The sequence below is a fragment of the Mesoplodon mirus genome (genome assembly GCF_964341445.2).
Source record: "Mesoplodon mirus genome assembly, chromosome: 18".
Lineage (NCBI taxonomy): Eukaryota > Metazoa > Chordata > Mammalia > Artiodactyla > Ziphiidae > Mesoplodon > Mesoplodon mirus.
The window spans coordinates 4,412,649-4,419,342 of NC_138994.1; positions in this window are offsets into that span (position 1 = coordinate 4,412,649).

A 6,694-nucleotide genomic window follows, 5' to 3' on the forward strand; every position below is an offset into this window, starting at 1 on the left:
ACTAAGCCCATGCACCACAACTACTGAAGCCTGCATGCCTAGAGCCCATGCTCCGCAACAGGAGAAGCCACCGCAATGAGAAGCCCGTGCACTTCAATGAGGAGTAGCCCCCACTCACTGCACCTAGAGAAAGCCCCTGCGCAGTAACGAAGACCCAAGGCAGCCAAAAATAAAAATGAATAAATAAATAAATTTATTTTAAAAAATTTCATTTTCACCACCTGACATATATTTGTTCATTTTTAAAATCTGTCTCCCCCCACCAGAATGTAAACTCCATGAAAACATGGATGTTGACTGTCATTTTTATCGCTATTTTGCTGTATCTTCAGCTCTCAAAATAGTGCCCAGTTGTGATAGCCACTCAATAATTTGTTGAATTAACACATGAATTTTTATATCTCTATCTTTGCTACTTATCAACACTCTAGGTCAAGGTTCTGCAAACTACAGCTTATCACCTGCTTTTGTATGGCCTGTGAACTAAGAATGATTTTTACATTTTTTAATGGTTGAAAAAAATCAGAAGAATACTGTTTCATGTGACTTGAAAATTAGATGGAATTCAAATTTCAGTGTTAATAAAGTTTTATTGGAACACAGCCAAATCCGTTCATTTATGCATTGTCTGTGACTGCTTTTGTATTCCAACAGCAGAGTTGAGTACTTGTAACAGAGACTATGTGACTTGCAAAGCCTAAAACATTCACTATGTGGTACTTTACAGGAAAAGTTCACCAAGACCTGCTCTAAATCTATTATTAATTCTAGCACTAATACTGAACTGTCCAATGTAATAGCCTCTAGCTACATGTGCCAATTTGAGTTTAAGTTAATAAAAATTAAAAATTTAGTTTCTCAGTTACCCAACCACATTTTTTTTTAAGATTTTTTTTAAAAGGTCAAGTCTTTTACTTATTTATTTATTTTTGGCTGCGTTGGGCCTTCATTGCTGTGCGCGGGCTTTCTCTAGTTGCAGCGAGTGGGGGCTACTCTTCGTTGCAGTGTGTGGACTTCTCATCGTGGTGGCTTCTCTTTTTGCAGAGCACGGGCTCTAGGCGTGCGGGCTTCAGTAGTTGTGGCACACAGGCTCAGTAGTTGTGGCTCACGGGCTCTAGGGCACAAGCTCAGTAGTTGTGGCTCACAGGCTTGGTTGCTCCGCGGCATGTGGGATCTTCCCGGACCAGGGCTCAAACCCAGCTCCTCTGCATTGGCATGCAGATTCTTAACCACTGCACCACCAGGGAAGTCCCCCCAACCATATTTTAAGTACTCAACAGAACACATAGCTAGGGGCTTTCATATTGGATAACACAGATAAAGAATATTTCCATCACTGTAGAAAGTTCTACTGAATAGCACAGCTCTAGATTTTAGAATATCTCATTGCTGCTTGGGGTACCACTCACTGCAAAGCTATTTATTTAAAACAAACATTAAAACTCTGGATCAGGAAAAAACAAGTAGATCAAACCATGTATAAAAATTAAATATCAACCAAAATTCTAAAGATATTATACTAGGAAACAGCTTAACAATGACCATCTTCTATCAATATTTCCAAAACTCCTCCAAAAATGTGGCATCAAGCACTTAGCCCAGGAGTGCAAATGAGGTTTCGTATTATCTCATAGCATCTCTGGAAGATAAACACGTGCAATGGCATTTATTATTCTCTCCATTTTACAAACAAATTTAAGACACAAAGAATGACAAAAAGTATAAAATCATGTAAGTGTCCAAAGGTACAATGTCAGCGGCACATTATGAAGAGAAGCAGGATTCCTTTCTTGAGTTTCACCTTTGTTTCAAAGAATTTAAATAATGTTTTAAGGTGCTTTCCTATATAGATTATAAATCTTAGAAGAAAGTCAGAACTAGAAGAAATTTTAGACCCAATTAATTTCAAATACCTCAAGTGACTACGACTGAGAAAAAGGAAGGTATTAAAAAGGGGGGCAAGGGCCTCCCTGGTGGCGCAGTGGTTGAGAGTCCGCCTGCCGATGCAGGGGATACGGGTTCGTGCCCCGGTCTGGGAGGATCCCATATGCCACGGAGCGGCTGGGCCCGTGAGCCATGGCCGCTGGGCCTGCGCATCCGGAGCCTGTGCTCTGCAACGGGAGAGGCCACAACAGTGAGAGGCCCGCATACCGCAAAAAGAAAAAAAAAAAAAAAAAAAAAAGGGGGGGGGGGCAAAATAAATAAATAAATAAATAATTTTAAAAAGAAAAAGAAAAAGGGGGGCATGCCTTAAAATGAGAGTAGTCTCTCCAGCCATGAAATACTTCCTTCCCTTCCTCCTTGGATTAAGGTAAAGGTTAAGAAACATCAAGACTACTTGTTTAAGAACATCGAATCAAATACAGCCCACGTTACCATTTCAGTACTTCCTACCTTACCCTTTTTTACAAAATACTCCATTTTTCCCCTAGATTAAATTCTAGTGAAGAAATTATAGACTGTGAGGCACAGGTTAAAAGAGAAAATTCAATATCTAGTGTTATTTTCCTTGAAAGGTCACTCTAAAGTTGTAGAAAAATAAGTATATTTATATTTTACCATGGATATCACATGCCAGCAAATGAACATGTAGAGAGAAAAGGAAGAATGGGCATTTCATGTCATTGATACTTTGAAAAACTGTGCATAAGTGGTTGAATCCAACATATTCCAAGTAAGATTTTCATTTTGTAACTGTAAAATGCCTAGTTTCTGTTATAAAATAACTGATGTCAAAAACAGTTATGATGTTCTTATTATGATGTCAAGAATCATCAGTTTGAAGTGGGTAATAGACTTAAATGTGAAACTTAAAACAAGCAAATTTCTAGAGGAAAACACAAGAGAATATTTTCATGGCTTTGGATAGGCAAAGATTTCTTAAGCAGGACATAAGGTGCACTTAATCCCAAAAGGAAAAAAAGTGATGTTAGTCTTCATTAAAATCAAGAATTCTGGGCTTCCCTGGTGGTACAGTGGTTGAGAGTCTGCCTGCCGATGCAGGGGGGACGTGGGTTCGTGCCCTGGTCCGGGAAGATCCCACGTGCCGCGGAGTGGCTAGGCCCGTGAGCCATGGCCGCTGAGCCTGCACATCCGGAGCCTGTGCTCCGCAACGGGAGAGGCCACAGCAGTGAGAGGCCCGTGTACCGCAAAAAAAAAAAAAAATCAAGAATTCTATTTATCAAATAGATTGAGAAAATAAATAAGCAAGTTACAGACTCAGAGAAAATATTTGCAATACACATCTGACAAAGTCTACATTTCTAAAATTTTTTTAAAATGCCTACAAAATCAGTACGAAAAATACAAACAATCCAACTTTTTAAAAAAATGTACAGAAGACTTACAGCACTTCAGGAAAGAGAATATATAAATAGCCAATAAACATATGAAAAGGTACTCAACATCATTATTCACCAGGAAAATACAAATTAAAACAATGAAATACCACCAGAATGGCTAAAATTAAAAAGACTGACAATAGCAAGTGTTGACAAGTTGTGGAACAACTGGAGCTCTCAGACATTGCCAGTGGGAGGGTAAACTGGCAATAACCACTTTGGAAACTGTTTGGCAGTATGTATCAAAGCTAAATACACACCTACCCTATGACCCAGAAATGCTAGTCCTAGATATACATCCAAGAGAAATGAATGTATATGTCCACCAAAAGACATGTATAAGAATGTTCATCATATAGACAAACACTGGAAACAATCGAATGGCCATCAACAGTATTATGTATAAACAACTTGTGGTATATTCATACTATTCAGTAATAAAAGAGAATGAACTACTAATAAATGTAACAATATGGATGGATCTCAAAGGTATCTTGAGCAAAAGAAACCAGACACCAAAAAAGCACCTACTGTATGATTTATATGGAATTCAAGAACAGGAAAACTGATCTATGACGACAGAAGTGTAAATAGTGTTTTCCTTGGGGTAAAAGGAGGTTTTTTGTTTTGTTTTTGTTTTTGTTTTTTGTGGTACGCAGGCCTCCCACTGTTGTGGCCTCTCCCGTTGCGGAGCACAGGCTCCGGACGTGCAGGCTCAGCGGCCATGGCTCACGGGCCCAGCCGCTCCGCAGCATGTGGGATCTTCCCAGACCGGGGCACGAACCCGTGTCCCCTGCATCGGCAGGCGGACTCTCAACCACTGCGCCACCAGGGAAGCCCACTAGCAGGTTTTATGTTGCCAAAACCAACCCCCACTTTTTGTCCTCACCTTACTTGATTTTCCAGCAACATTCAACATAGCTAACCACCCACTCATGCATGAAACACTCTCCTCTCCTGAATTTCTGTTACACCACACTCTGCTGGTTTTTCACCTGTCCTGCTGTGCTGTTCCTCTCATGCTAGCCCCTCCTCCTCTATCTGACCACCTAAGTAAGATGCTTCTCAGGGCTCAAACCCGAGCCCCCTTCTCACAATACATTCTCTCTTTAGGTGATCCTAATCATTCCCATGGCACTAAATATCATCTATGGGCTGAGGATTACCAAATTTCTATCTCTAGCCAGACCTTTTATTCAGAGGAGAGGTTCACCAGCCCTGAACCGACCATTATTCTCCATTTTAGCACTTTTTAATGTCCTTCATAGCACTTAAAATAATTTTAATTATTTCATTGGGGATTTATTTGTTTGGGAACCTACCTTCTTCATCTGACTGTAAATTCCATGAGGGTAAAAGCACTGCTGTCTTGTTCACCATTGTATTGCCAGTATTTTGCATACACGACACATAAGAGGCATTCAATAAATATTTTTGAATGAGGAATGAATGAATAAAGATTTCTGGCTTTTGAATTATATTGTGTTATAAATGTTGTATTACAAGGTAAGTCAAAATTGAATGTTCTAAAACTTTCATTGCTCAGCTATCTTTTAAAACCAGCATTTAAACAATAAAAAATATATTCTAAATACATATATAAAGATGATCCACTACTAATCCAACATGTGCTTATGAGAGTGATAATAAGTTTCACTAATACTTTTCAAACTGTGAGCAATGCTCATCAGACTTTAGTGTGCACAAGAATGCCCTAGGAATCTTGTTAAAATGCAGATTCTGATTCAGCAAGTCTGGTCTGAGATTCTGCATTTGTAACATGTTCCAGATGTTGCCAATGCTGCTGGTCCATAGACCATACTTACAGATTAGCAAGGGTCTAAAGGATCCTTGTAAATGATTTATGAATTAAACAGACCCTAACTTTGTGTCTAGTAGATACAAGGTGATTTTCGTACACATTATCTTATTCAGACTGTGGCTGGTCTCGTAGTATAATAAACTTAGAGTGGTTCTCAGTCTTACCAAGACCAAGTGCCCCCTCTTTTAGAAAAAATATTTTATAATACCTCTTTACTATTGTAAATTAAATATAACCTATCCACATATCCAAGTTTTCTAAAAATAAAGCCCTAACTGTAACATAAAGGTGAAATAAATGATAATAAAATAATCTGTTTGTTTGTTTGTTTTTGAGGTACGCGGACCTCTCACTGTTGTGGCCTCTCCCGTTGCGGAGCACAGGCTCCGGACGCGCAGGCTCAGCGGCCATGGCTCACGGGCCCAGCCGCTCCGCGGCATGTGGGATCTTCCCGGACCGAGGCACGTACCCGTGTCCCCTGCATCGGCAGGCGGACTCTCAACCACTGCACCACCAGGGAAGCCCAATAATCTGTATTTTAATATGTAAATGTACCAGAACAATTATTCTAGGAGACATAATAAGAAGGTGGTCAGATGTGTTTATAGAATCATCATGAATGCAAGAGACAAAAAATGCAAGATACAGGCGGCATCAATAATGGCAAAAGTCTTGGCTCTGAACTAAAGAAAGAATCATCTTCTCTTAATTTATAGAGTAGCTGCATTCTTAAATAATTTAGATTGTATTAAAACCATGCAAGAATACTTTATGTTTGTACATAAAATGCAGTTAGGTTCTAGCAGTCATTAGATGACATAAAATATTATTAAGTTTCAGAAAGAGAGAGATTCCAACCTAGAATGAGGAACTGCTTCCTAAAAGTCTTCCAGGTACTGATCTGAGGCAAAGGAAGGAAAGGGTCAACAGCTAGGTAGACCTAGCAGTGGTCTCTCTAGTGATATTCTTACGTAAATAATTTTACATGAGCAAATATGCACAGGAAAAAAACAGACTCTGTGGACAGGAAAAAAAGATCATGCTCACCAACCTATAAATATTTTTTATAGACGTGGAGTTGTATCATAGCTGATGTAAAATATAATAGCTACAGTCTGAAAAACTAATTTTTCTAATATTTAACAACTAATCATTTTTCCCATCATCTGCCTTTATTTCTGTAATTAAAGAACCATTTGTTAATGCTCATTAATAGTTGATTATATGCTTGTATACAGTGTAGATAGCACCACAAATGTACATCAGAGGCTTGATTTAAATTTCATTTGACTTTCATGCGTATCATTTACCAAATATTAATGCACTGAGGATTATCCATATAAAAATTTATATTCTGACCTAAAACTAAAACTTTTTAACCAACCCTTTGAAAATACTAAAAATTTATAAGTGTGACATGAGTAAGATTGTGGTTCTGAACTGGTATTTTTTTTCCTGTGCATACTTGCCCTTGTAAAGTTGTTCAGATGTGCCAAATATTCTGTTATGTCAATAGTCTCTCAAATAGATA